Raw genomic sequence first — 14,019 nt, forward strand, 5'->3', positions numbered from 1 at the left:
AACGCTGCAGGCACAGCACAGCTTGAACTATTGTACTGTCTGTGTGCCCGGCAGTGGTCGGCAGTGTCGGACTGGGGCATGAATAGCCCACCAGGAGAATGCCATCATACGGGCCCACTAAGGAATTTGCCACTCTCCAAAAGGGGTGTGGCTAATTACCAGAGGGGATTGGCCAGTCATTATAGTAGTGTCATAGTATACTATATAAACAAAAAGTGGACAAATAATAGGCACTAAGGGCCTGTTTCTGAGTCGCACACAATGCCGATAATCACATAGTTGAGTGATTATTTGCTACTGCGTGTGCATGAAAATTTCAGAAATGCCATACAGCTCATGTGTAACCCTGAGTGTACGCCCAAAGGTGCTACTGCAATCTGGACAATTTCATAACTTAACAGTCAAAATGTTTGACCTTGACATTTAGCATGCTATAGGGGTCACTGAGGGCTCTATTCATCATCACAATTTATACAAAAGCAGATGAAAATTATTATTTTCACCCAGTGGCGGACCTAGAGAGTGGTGGGCTCAGGTGCAAGAATATGCTTTGGGCCCCCCTATGCAGTGCCCCCAGGAGTGGCCCCCCCCATGCAGTGCCCCCGGAAGTGGTCCCCCTTATGCTGTGCCCCCAGTAGTCCCCCGTATGCATTGCCCCCAGTAGTAGTCCCCCCTATGTAGTGCCCCCAGTAGTAGCCCCCCTATGCAGTTCCCCCAGTTGTAATCCCCCCTATGCAGTGCCCCCAGTAGTAGTCACCCTATACAGTGATCCCAGTAGTGGTCAGCCCCCCCATACAATGCCCCCAGTAGTGGCCCCCCTATACAGTGGCCATAGTAGCACCCCCCACCCTATAAAGTGCCCACAGTAGCTCATATGCTGTGCCAATGCCCCCATAGTAGCACACCCTCCCCTTATGCTGTCCAAGTGCTCCCTTACACAAACAAACAAACAAAAAAAACACACAACTTACCTGATCCCCACTCCTGCCGACGTACCGCCGCTGTCCGGATGCTCCATCCGGCCCGCTCTCGCTCTGCACCATGGGATGAGAAAGACGTCATGACATGACGTCTCTCCCATCACCCGCTGCAGAGCGAGCCAGAAGATGGAGCTCATGAGTGAGCTCCAGCCGGCTCCCTCCATGGACAACGCAGCAGCCAATGAGAGTCTGTGTGACTCTCATCGGCTGCTGGCAGCTGTGTGTTTGTAAACTGTGTAGGGCAGACCGCTATCACTGCGGTCTGCTGTACACTTGTGGGGCCCGGGGGACTAGCGGCGGTGCAGGAGTGGCTATGGGCCCGTGCACCACGGTGCAATGCACCAGCTGCACCGCCGCTAGTTCCGCCCCTGTTGTCACCTACTTTTGTATAACTTGTCAGTGCTATTCATTATAAGGTAATGCAGGAGATGATATCATTGATATCTCCTGCCTACCTTTCATTCCCAATCTGTCCCGCTGTACGCATACACTAGTATGGGGACCTAAATTCATCCAAGCTCCGAAAATACCAATACAAAATTTTCAGTGCTTGACTGCGGGAGCATCACTATCTTCAGATGGTGTTTATTCCCACACTGCAGCTGCTTCACTATGGGAAGGAGTCCCAGATGTGAAAAGGGATCCGTTCCCATCCCTCCGCCACTGCTCGGAAGTTGCGCATGCGTGAACCCAAGCTCACACATGCATAGTAGTACTGCCAAATCAGACTTGGCAGTGCTAAGTATCACCTCTACTAAAGGGGACAGCTGATTTTCGGACCAGCTGTCTCCGCGCCAATGCTGAATTGCTGACACTTGCTGCGATATTTAACATAATGGAATAGGTCCCTGAGAGAAGTGGAGGGGATAGTGACAGATATAAGGGACACTGAGAGAGGTATAGAGTACAGTGATAGATACAGGGGTCACTCAAAGACGTATATGGGACACAAGAGATAGGGAGGGGGTGTGATATAGAATTTAACCACTTGCCTGGCACAGTCGTATCAAATACGATTATACCAGACTGGGCTTTAACTGACATAGTTGTATCTCATACAACCAGCCTTAAATGACCACTGGGTGGTTGTGGGAAGCTATTCTTCCCACAGCTGCCAACATCAGAGGGACCTGCTGGTTCCTCTGCACCCGTAGCTGCCCCTCCAGTGTGTCCCGATCACTGCTGGCCACAGTGATCGGGCACCTGGCGGCACCCCCCTCCCCGTGCGGCTCCAGTGTATCCCGATAACTGTGTCCAGCAGTGATCGGGCAGCCTGTGTGACCTTCACGACTGACAGCCAGCACCACTTTATCTTCTCCCGGCACGGCTGGGTCCCCTTCCCCCGGCGCTGAAGTGTCCCCAGGCAGGCCCATGCACTTCCAGTGCTGCAGTGACTCCCCATCCTGGCACTACTCCATCCCCTTCCCCCGGCTCTGTAGTGTCCCCTGGCAGGCCCATGCTCTTCTGGCGCTGCAGTGACTCCCTGCACTGGTGCTACTCCACCCTCTTCCCCCGGTGCTGAAATGTCCACCAGGCTGGCCCACTCTTCTACAGCGCTGCTGTTCCCAAGCCAGCACACCCTCCACCCCCTCCTCCCGTCGGCAGCTGCTGGGTGTCCGTCGGCAGCTGCTGCTCTGTGTGCTTCCCCTCACGGCCCAGTGGCTGCTGCTGATGTGTGCAGGTGCCCTCCCCCTTCCGGTCGGTGGCTGCTGATGTGTGCCAGTGTCCTCCTTCTCCTTCCGGCCCAGCGGCTGCTGATGATGTCTGCTGGACCTGCCAGTGTTCTTCTTCTCCTTCTGACCCGGCGGCTGCTGCTTTGTATCCAGCAACCGCCCCCTTCTCCTCGGCGCAGCTGTCAGTGAGTGTGTCCCCCTCGGAACAATGATCTTGTAGTGTGTATGTATGTATATATATGTGTATATATACATACATACATATACTGTAGAAGCTATTTCCTACAGTCAAACCATTTTTCAAACACCCAATCTCGTCTGCTCTTGGAAGTTAAGTTGAAATGAGCCCGGTCAGTACTTGGATGGGGGACCTCCAGGGAATACCGGGTACTGTAGTTGTAAGCAAAGTGCACAGTTAAGCATAATCCCTGGAATCCCATAGTAAAATCGGAGTAAAAAATCGGAAGAAAGATATGAAATAAGAAGCATTTCCCAAGATCAAGGCAAATTATGTTGGAACAGAGACTTCTCAATAATAAGCATCTCCTAAGATCAAAGCAAATAATGTTGGAATCGAGACTTTTCAATAAGAACAGCCATTCTACTTTAAAGCCTGGATTATACATTTTTGAGTGAAGAAATTAATATTTTATCAATATTTTATTGATTTTTTAAAGCTTTTCCTGATTCTTTTAATACAGTTCTCAAGAAATTTATATACATGTATGTGCCAAAAAATATTGTAAAAGAATTTTTCATAAAAAAAAAATTTTTTTTTTTTTTTAATAGACATTTTTATACATATGTATTTATTATAAAATACACTATTAGGTTTTGTGGATTTAGGATATTTGCTTTATTTGCTATCCCCTTCTCTGAAACCATGTGGTTTTTTAAGAACATCCCCCCCCCCCTTTTTTTTTTTTCTTCTTTTCTCTTTTTTCTTTTTCCTTTTCCTTTAGTATAATATGTTGAAAATAATCTTTTGGAACAATTAGCTATATAATTGTGGATTATCCTGATATATGTTTATATATAGGCATACATACATGCTTTTCTGAGTAGTTGTGACTAGTTATATAAAGTTTTTGATCAGCTATGTAAATCTATGTTTCTATGGGTTTATATAGGTGAAAGACAATATAGGTCTTTCCCTTATTAGGATGATTATTTAATAAATATTCTAATCCTTCCCCCTTCTTCTTCTTTTTATAGCTGGAATTAATTGAATATTCATTCCCTAAGGTTTTGCCCAGAGTTGCACAGGTTAATATAGGAGTGCCGGAGTTTTAAATATGGCGGCTGGTTAAGAAGTATCCAGAAAGATGGCCGCGGTTACAAGATATCCTGAGGTGAATAGGATCCATAAAGATGGCCGCTGCCAGGAGGCACTACGCATGCGCAGGAGCAAAAGGATAAGCGGAAGTACCGTATCCTGGGAGCGGAAGCATGCACCTCGACAAGCACTATTAGCGCGACTGGACGAGTCGCACTTTGATGACGCGGCTACCAGATCGAAACCCAGGGTGGAAGTGCGTACCTATACAGCACTGTAAGCACGACGCAATGAGTCGCGTGTTTGGTGATGACGGGATCACAAGACTGAGCATCAGGGTGGAAGTGGCCGGACTTCCAAGACAAAACTGGCCTGACTTTTGGGCGGAAGTGATGACAGCCCGCAGTTTGTTATTCAATTTATATTTTATAAAACTACTAAATTACATGCTTTTAGGACTGATGGACATAACGTGACTACAGAATATATAGATTCACTGTAATATATCAGTAATAAGGAAGATTAAAAAAAAAAAAAAAATAAATAAAAAATTACTGACAGGAAGTGATGTCATAATGAGTGTCAATTGTCCCTATTAGTGGGGTTTATAAGCCGGAGGGCATTAACAGCTAGGTATCCCCTTGATGAAGTCATAGATTGACGAAACGCGTTGGGGGGCTGCTCATACATCCATGAACTCTTCAATTTCTTTTTTATCTAAAAGATAAGCTTTTTTCAGTTTATTCCTCCTTTTTATCCTATGTATATCATTTATTGCTATGTTTTTATGTACTTTTCATGATTGTAGGTGTCATATTTATGAATTAAATAATTATTTTAATATTTAGATATATTCCTATTAATTTAAACACGTATTTATTCACTTGCATATATTATTTAATGAGGTTAAATTATTCACTTGGCACTTTATGTGTTTATTTCTGTACTTTGTTTTAAAACACTACATATGAATTACTAAGCGTTTTTCACAGATTTACTGAATTATTTAAATAGTTAATAGAGTATACTAAGCACTTTTGTCGCTCACATTTCAACCTTTGTGTACACTATATGTGTATATATATATATGTTTGATATATATATATATGTATATATTTATATACATGTGTGTGTGTTTATATGTATATTCATATAGACATATGCATATATATATATATGTATATATATATATATATATTAGGGGTGAGCGGGTTCGGATTTCTGAAATCCGAACCCCCCCGAGCCCCCCCGATCCGAGTCCGATCCGAATCAGGCTCGACTTTTCCCGCCTGACTCGGATCTGAAATCGAGGCAAAACGTCATCATCCCGCCTTCCGAGTCTCGCGGGTTTTGGATCCTATATAAGGTCCCCACGTCGGCGCCATTTTCTCACTCAGCTGTGGACAGTGAAGAGGGAGGGTGGGAGTTAGGGCTGTGTAGTGTAGTGTAGTGTAGTGCTGCTGTTGTCCACTACTTCAAAGTCCATAGGGGCTGGCTGTGTTGTGCTGTGCTGCTGTTGTTAATAGGGGCTGTGTCCACTACTTCAAAGTCCATAGGGGCTGGCTGGACTGTGTTGTGCAGTCAGTTCTCCATAGGGGCTGTGTCCACTCCAAAGTCCGGTGCAGTGTCCCAGTCCTAAAGGGGTGCTGTAGTGTTGTCCAGGGGGTGCTCTGTCCATCGGGGGTGCTCCCCCCAAGTGCTAAAAAAATAATATATTTTCTGTGTTTGTGAATTGTGTGCGCAGTAGCCGCATGTGCATCAACAAAGTAGTGCCAAGCGTGCGCCTGTGTCATAAGAAAAGGGCCGGCTGGCTTGACCGTTAAAGGGTGCTGTAACCCCCGAAAGTACACTCCAGTCCAAACCAAAAAAAAAATTATTTTCTGTGTTTGTGAATTGTGTGCGCAGTAGCCGCACGTGCATCAACAAAGTAGTGCCAAGCGTGCGCCTGTGTCATAAGTAAAGGGCCGGCTGGCTTGACCGTTAAGGGTGCTGTAACCCCCGAAAGTACACTCCAGTCCAAACCAAAAAAAAAATTATTTTCTGTGTTTGTGAATTGTGTGCGCAGAAGCCGCACGTGCATCAACAAAGTAGTGCCAAGTGTGCGCCTGTGTCATAAGTAAAGGGCCGGCTGGCTTGACCGTTAAGGGTGCTGTAACCCCCGAAAGTACACTCCAGTCCAAACCAAAAAAAAAATTATTTTCTGTGTTTGTGAATTGTGTGCGCAGTAGCCGCACGTGCATCAACAAAGTAGTGCCAAGCGTGCGCCTGTGTCATAAGTAAAGGGCCAGCTGGCTTGACCGTTAAGGGTGCTGTAACCCCCGAAAGTACACTCCAGTCCAAACCAAAAAAAAATTATTTTCTGTGTTTGTGAATTGTGTGCGCAGTAGCCGCACGTGCATCAACAAAGTAGTGCCAAGCGTGCGCCTGTGTCATAAGTAAAGGGCCGGCTGGCTTGACCGTTAAAGGGTGCTGTAACCCCCAAAGTACACTCCAGTCCAAACCAAAAAAAAAATTATTTTCTGTGTTTGTGAATTGTGTGCGCAGTAGCCGCACGTGCATCAACAAAGTAGTGCCAAGCGTGCGCCTGTGTCATAAGTAAAGGGCCGGCTGGCTTGACCGTTAAGGGTGCTGTAACCCCCGTAAGTAAACTCCAGTCCAAACCAAAAAAAAAATTATTTTCTGTGTTTGTGAATTGTGTGCGCAGTAGCCGCACGTGCATCAACAAAGTAGTGCCAAGCGTCCGCCTGTGTCATAAGTAAAGGGCCGGCAGGCTTGACAGTTAAAGGGTGCTGTAACCCCCAAAGTACACTCCAGTCCAAACCAAAAAAAAAATTATTTTCTGTGTTTGTGAATTGTGTGCGCAGTAGCCGCACGTGCATCAACAAAGTAGTGCCAAGCGTGCGCCTGTGTCATAAGTAAAGGGCCGGCTGGCTTGACCGTTAAAGGGTGCTGTAACCCCCGAAAGTACACTCCAGTCCAAACCAAAAAAAAAATTATTTTCTGTGTTTGTGAATTGTGTACGCAGTAGCCGCACGTGCATCAACAAAGTAGTGCCAAGCGTGCGCCTGTGTCATAAGTAAAGGGCCGGCTGGCTTGACCGTTAAAGGGTGCTGTAACCCCCAAAGTACACTCCAGTCCAAACCAAAAAAAAAATTATTTTCTGTGTTTGTGAATTGTGTGCGCAGAAGCCGCACGTGCATCAACAAAGTAGTGCCAAGTGTGCGCCTGTGTCATAAGTAAAGGGCCGGCTGGCTTGACCGTTAAGGGTCCTGTAACCCCCGAAAGTACACTCCAGTCCAAACCAAAAAAAAAATTATTTTCTGTGTTTGTGAATTGTGTGCGCAGTAGCCGCACGTGCATCAACAAAGTAGTGCCAAGCGTGCGCCTGTGTCATAAGTAAAGGGCCAGCTGGCTTGACCGTTAAGGGTGCTGTAACCCCCGAAAGTACACTCCAGTCCAAACCAAAAAAAAATTATTTTCTGTGTTTGTGAATTGTGTGCGCAGTAGCCGCACGTGCATCAACAAAGTAGTGCCAAGCGTGCGCCTGTGTCATAAGTAAAGGGCCGGCTGGCTAGACCGTTAAAGGGTGCTGTAACCCCCAAAGTACACTCCAGTCCAAACCAAAAAAAAAATTATTTTCTGTGTTTGTGAATTGTGTGCGTAGTAGCCGCATGTGCATCAACAAAGTAGTGCCAAGTGTGCGCCTGTGTCATAAGTAAAGGGCCGGCTGGCTTGACCGTTAAAGGGTGCTGTAACCCCCAAAGTACACTCCAGTCCAAACCAAAAAAAAAATTATTTTCTGTGTTTGTGAATTGTGTGCGCAGTAGCCGCACGTGCATCAACAAAGTAGTGCCAAGCGTGCGCCTGTGTCATAAGTAAAGGGCCGGCTGGCTTGACCGTTAAGGGTGCTGTAACCCCCGTAAGTACACTCCAGTCCAAACCAAAAAAAAAATTATTTTCTGTGTTTGTGAATTGTGTGCGCAGTAGCCGCACGTGCATCAACAAAGTAGTGCCAAGCGTCCGCCTGTGTCATAAGTAAAGGGCCGGCAGGCTTGACAGTTAAAGGGTGCTGTAACCCCCAAAGTACACTCCAGTCCAAACCAAAAAAAAAATTATTTTCTGTGTTTGTGAATTGTGTGCGCAGTAGCCGCACGTGCATCAACAAAGTAGTGCCAAGCGTGCGCCTGTGTCATAAGTAAAGGGCCGGCTGGCTTGACCGTTAAAGGGTGCTGTAACCCCCGAAAGTACACTCCAGTCCAAACCAAAAAAAAAATTATTTTCTGTGTTTGTGAATTGTGTACGCAGTAGCCGCACGTGCATCAACAAAGTAGTGCCAAGCGTGCGCCTGTGTCATAAGTAAAGGGCCGGCTGGCTTGACCGTTAAAGGGTGCTGTAACCCCCAAAGTACACTCCAGTCCAAACCAAAAAAAAATTATTTTCTGTGTTTGTGAATTGTGTGCGCAGTAGCCGCACGTGCATCAACAAAGTAGTGCCAAGCGTGCGCCTGTGTCATAAGTAAAGGGCCGGCTGGCTTGACTGTTAAGGGTGCTGTAACCCCCGAAAGTACACTCCAGTCCAAACTAAAAAAAAATTTATTTTCTGTGTTTGTGAATTGTGTGCGCAGTAGCCGCACGTGCATCAACAAAGTAGTGCCAAGCGTGCGCCTGTGTCATAAGTAAAGGGCCGGCTGGCTTGACCGTTAAAGGGTGCTGTAACCCCCAAAGTACACTCCAGTCCAAACCAAAAAAAAAATTATTTTCTGTGTTTGTGAATTGTGTGCGCAGTAGCCGCATGTGCATCAACAAAGTAGTGCCAAGCGTGCGCCTGTGTCATAAGTAAAGGGCCGGCTGGCTTGACCGTTAAAGGGTGCTGTAACCCCCAAAGTACACTCCAGTCCAAACCAAAAAAAAAATTATTTTCTGTGTTTGTGAATTGTGTGCGCAGTAGCCGCACGTGCATCAACAAAGTAGTGCCAAGCGTGCGCCTGTGTCATAAGTAAAGGGCCGGCTGGCTTGACCGTTAAGGGTGCTGTAACCCCCGTAAGTACACTGCAGTCCAAACCAAAAAAAAATTATTTTCTGTGTTTGTGAATTGTGTGCGCAGTAGCCGCACGTGCATCAACAAAGTAGTGCCAAGCGTCCGCCTGTGTCATAAGTAAAGGGCCGGCTGGCTTGACCGTTAAAGGGTGCTGTAACCCCCAAAGTACACTCCAGTCCAAACCAAAAAAAAAAATATTTTCTGTGTTTGTGAATTGTGTGCTCAGTAGCCGCACGTGCATCAACAAAGTAGTGCCAAGCGTGCGCCTGTGTCATAAGTAAAGGGCCGGCTGGCTTGACCGTTAAAGGGTGCTGTAACCCCCAAAGTAAACTCCAGTCCAAACCAAAAATAAAATTATTTTCTGTGTTTGTGAATTGTGTGCTCAGTAGCCGCACGTGCATCAACAAAGTAGTGCCAAGCGTGCGCCTGTGTCATAAGTAAAGGGCCGGCTGGCTTGACCGTTAAAGGGTGCTGTAACCCCCAAAGTAAACTCCAGTCCAAACCAAAAATAAAATTATTTTCTGTGTTTGTGAATTGTGTGCGCAGTAGCCGCACGTGCATCAACAAAGTAGTGCCAAGCGTGCGCCTGTGTCATAAGTAAAGGGCCGGCTGGCTTGACCGTTAAAGGGTGCTGTAACCCCCAAAGTACACTCCAGTCCAAACCCAAAAAAAATTATTTTCTGTGTTTGTGAATTGTGTGCGCAGTAGCCGCACGTGCATCAACAAAGAAGTGCCAAGCGTGCGCCTGTGTCATAAGTAAAGGGCCGGCTGGCTTGACCGTTAAGGGTGCAGTAACCCCCGAAAGTACACTCCAGTCCAAACCAAAAAAAAAATTATTTTCTGTGTTTGTGAATTGTGTGCGCAGTAGCCGCATGTGCATCAACAAAGTAGTGCCAAGCGTGCGCCTGTGTCATAAGTAAAGGGCCGGCTGGCTTGACCGTTAAAGGGTGCTGTAACCCCCAAAGTACACTCCAGTCCAAACCAAAAAAAAAATTATTTTCTGTGTTTGTGAATTGTGTGCGCAGTAGCCGCACGTGCATCAACAAAGTAGTGCCAAGCGTGCGCCTGTGTCATAAGTAAAGGGCCGGCTGGCTTGACCGTTAAGGGTGCTGTAACCCCCGTAAGTACACTCCAGTCCAAACCAAAAAAAAAATTATTTTCTGTGTTTGTGAATTGTGTGCGCAGTAGCCGCACATGCATCAACAAAGTAGTGCCAAGCGTCCGCCTGTGTCATAAGTAAAGGGCCGGCTGGCTTGACCGTTAAAGGGTGCTGTAACCCCCAAAGTACACTCCAGTCCAAACCAAAAAAAAAATTATTTTCTGTGTTTGTGAATTGTGTGCTCAGTAGCCGCACGTGCATCAACAAAGTAGTGCCAAGCGTGCGCCTGTGTCATAAGTAAAGGGCCGGCTGGCTTGACCGTTAAAGGGTGCTGTAACCCCCAAAGTAAACTCCAGTCCAAACCAAAAATAAAATTATTTTCTGTGTTTGTGAATTGTGTGCTCAGTAGCCGCACGTGCATTAACAAAGTAGTGCCAAGCGTGCGCCTGTGTCATAAGTAAAGGGCCGGCTGGCTTGACCGTTAAAGGGTGCTGTAACCCCCAAAGTAAACTCCAGTCCAAACCAAAAATAAAATTATTTTCTGTGTTTGTGAATTGTGTGCGCAGTAGCCGCACGTGCATCAACAAAGTAGTGCCAAGCGTGCGCCTGTGTCATAAGTAAAGGGCCGGCTGGCTTGACCGTTAAAGGGTGCTGTAACCCCCAAAGTACACTCCAGTCCAAACCCAAAAAAAATGATTTTCTGTGTTTGTGAATTGTGTGCGCAGTAGCCGCACGTGCATCAACAAAGAAGTGCCAAGCGTGCGCCTGTGTCATAAGTAAAGGGCCGGCTGGCTTGACTGTTAAGGGTGCAGTAACCCCCGAAAGTACACTCCAGTCCAAACCGAAAAAAAAATTATTTTCTGTGTTTGTGAATTGTGTGCGCAGTAGCCGCACGTGCATCAACAAAGTAGTGCCAAGCGTGCGCCTGTGTCATAAGTAAAGGGCCGGCTGGCTTGACCGTTAAAGGGTGCTGTAACCCCCAAAGTACACTCCAGTCCAAACCAAAAAAAAAATTATTTTCTGTGTTTGTGAATTGTGTGCGCAGTAGCCGCATGTGCATCAACAAAGTAGTGCCAAGCGTGCGCCTGTGTCATAAGTAAAGGGCCGGCTGGCTTGACCGTTAAAGGGTGCTGTAACCCCCAAAGTACACTCCAGTCCAAACCAAAAAAAAATTATTTTCTGTGTTTGTGAATTGTGTGCGCAGTAGCCGCACGTGCATCAACAAAGTAGTGCCAAGCGTGCGCCTGTGTCATAAGTAAAGGGCCGGCTGGCTTGACCGTTAAGGGTGCTGTAACCCCCGAAAGTACACTCCAGTCCAAACCAAAAAAAAAATTATTTTCTGTGTTTGTGAATTGTGTGCGCAGAAGCCGCACGTGCATCAACAAAGTAGTGCCAAGCGTGCGCCTGTGTCATAAGTAAAGGGCCGGCTGGCTTGACCGTTAAGGGTGCTGTAACCCCCGAAAGTACACTCCAGTCCAAACCAAAAAAATATATATTTTCTGTGTTTGTGAATTGTGTGCGCAGTAGCCGCACGTGCATCAACAAAGTAGTGCCAAGCGTGCGCCTGTGTCATAAGTAAAGGGCCGGCTGGCTTGACCGTTAAGGGTGCTGTAACCCCCGAAAGTACACTCCAGTCCAAACCAAAAAAAAATTATTTTCTGTGTTTGTGAATTGTGTGCGCAGTAGCCGCACGTGCATCAACAAAGTAGTGCCAAGCGTGCGCCTGTGTCATAAGTAAAGGGCCGGCTGGCTAGACCGTTAAAGGGTGCTGTAACCCCCAAAGTACACTCCAGTCCAAACCAAAAAAAAAATTATTTTCTGTGTTTGTGAATTGTGTGCGCAGTAGCCGCATGTGCATCAACAAAGTAGTGCCAAGCGTGCGCCTGTGTCATAAGTAAAGGGCCGGCTGGCTTGACCGTTAAAGGGTGCTGTAACCCCCAAAGTACACTCCAGTCCAAACCAAAAAAAAAATTATTTTCTGTGTTTGTGAATTGTGTGCGCAGTAGCCGCACGTGCATCAACAAAGTAGTGCCAAGCGTGCGCCTGTGTCTTAAGTAAAGGGCCGGCTGGCTTGACCGTTAAGGGTGCTGTAACCCCCGTAAGTACACTCCAGTCCAAACCAAAAAAAAAATTATTTTCTGTGTTTGTGAATTGTGTGCGCAGTAGCCGCACGTGCATCAACAAAGTAGTGCCAAGCGTGCGCCTGTGTCATAAGTAAAGGGCCGGCTGGCTTGACCATTAAGGGTGCTGTAACCCCCGAAAGTACACTCCAGTCCAAACCAAAAAAAAATTATTTTCTGTGTTTGTGAATTGTGTGCGCAGTAGCCGCACGTGCATCAACAAAGTAGTGCCAAGCGTGCGCCTGTGTCATAAGTAAAGGGCCGGCTGGCTAGACCGTTAAAGGGTGCTGTAACCCCCAAAGTACACTCCAGTCCAAACCAAAAAAAAAATTATTTTCTGTGTTTGTGAATTGTGTGCGCAGTAGCCGCATGTGCATCAACAAAGTAGTGCCAAGCGTGCGCCTGTGTCATAAGTAAAGGGCCAGCTGGCTTGACCGTTAAAGGGTGCTGTAACCCCCAAAGTACACTCCAGTCCAAACCAAAAAAAAAATTATTTTCTGTGTTTGTGAATTGTGTGCGCAGTAGCCGCACGTGCATCAACAAAGTAGTGCCATGCGTGCGCCTGTGTCATAAGTAAAGGGCCGGCTGGCTTGACCGTTAAGGGTGCTGTAACCCCCGTAAGTACACTCCAGTCCAAACCAAAAAAAAAATTATTTTCTGTGTTTGTGAATTGTGTGCGCAGTAGCCGCACGTGCATCAACAAAGTAGTGCCAAGCGTCCGCCTGTGTCATAAGTAAAGGGCCGGCAGGCTTGACAGTTAAAGGGTGCTGTAACCCCCAAAGTACACTCCAGTCCAAACCAAAAAAAAAATTATTTTCTGTGTTTGTGAATTGTGTGCGCAGTAGCCGCACGTGCATCAACAAAGTAGTGCCAAGCGTGCGCCTGTGTCATAAGTAAAGGGCCGGCTGGCTTGACCGTTAAAGGGTGCTGTAACCCCCGAAAGTACACTCCAGTCCAAACCAAAAAAAAATTATTTTCTGTGTTTGTGAATTGTGTACGCAGTAGCCGCACGTGCATCAACAAAGTAGTGCCAAGCGTGCGCCTGTGTCATAAGTAAAGGGCCGGCTGGCTTGACCGTTAAAGGGTGCTGTAACCCCCAAAGTACACTCCAGTCCAAACCAAAAAAAAATTATTTTCTGTGTTTGTGAATTGTGTGCGCAGTAGCTGCACGTGCATCAACAAAGTAGTGCCAAGCGTGCACCTGTGTAATAAGTAAAGGGCCGGCTGGCTTGACCGTTAAGGGTGCTGTAACCCCCGAAAGTACACTCCAGTCCAAACCAAAAAAAAAATTATTTTCTGTGTTTGTGAATTGTGTGCGCAGTAGCCGCACGTGCATCAACAAAGTAGTGCCAAGCGTGCGCCTGTGTCATAAGTAAAGGGCCGGCTGGCTTGACCGTTAAAGGGTGCTGTAACCCCCAAAGTACACTCCAGTCCAAACCAAAAAAAAAATTATTTTCTGTGTTTGTGAATTGTGTGCGCAGTAGCCGCATGTGCATCAACAAAGTAGTGCCAAGCGTGCGCCTGTGTCATAAGTAAAGGGCCGGCTGGCTTGACCGTTAAAGGGTGCTGTAACCCCCAAAGTACACTCCAGTCCAAACCAAAAAAAAAATTATTTTCTGTGTTTGTGAATTGTGTGCGCAGTAGCCGCACGTGCATCAACAAAGTAGTGCCAAGCGTGCGCCTGTGTCATAAGTAAAGGGCCGGCTGGCTTGACCGTTAAGGGTGCTGTAACCCCCGTAAGTACACTCCAGTCCAAACCAAAAAAAAAATTATTTTCTGTGTTTGTGAATTGTGTGCGCAGTAGCCGCACGTGCATCAACAAAGTAGTGCCAAG

At 46.7% G+C, this 14,019-nt stretch overlaps 1 pseudogene; it reads left to right on the plus strand.

Annotated features, from left to right (window-relative positions):
- Positions 1-2,933: 2,933 nt before the first annotated feature.
- On the plus strand, positions 2,934-3,052 carry LOC148522176 (5S ribosomal RNA; annotated as a pseudogene).
- Positions 3,053-14,019: the final 10,967 nt, after the last annotated feature.

Source organism: Taudactylus pleione, unplaced genomic scaffold (genome assembly GCF_031769625.1).
Source record: "Taudactylus pleione unplaced genomic scaffold, aTauple2 ptg000152l, whole genome shotgun sequence".
NCBI lineage: Eukaryota > Metazoa > Chordata > Amphibia > Anura > Myobatrachidae > Taudactylus > Taudactylus pleione.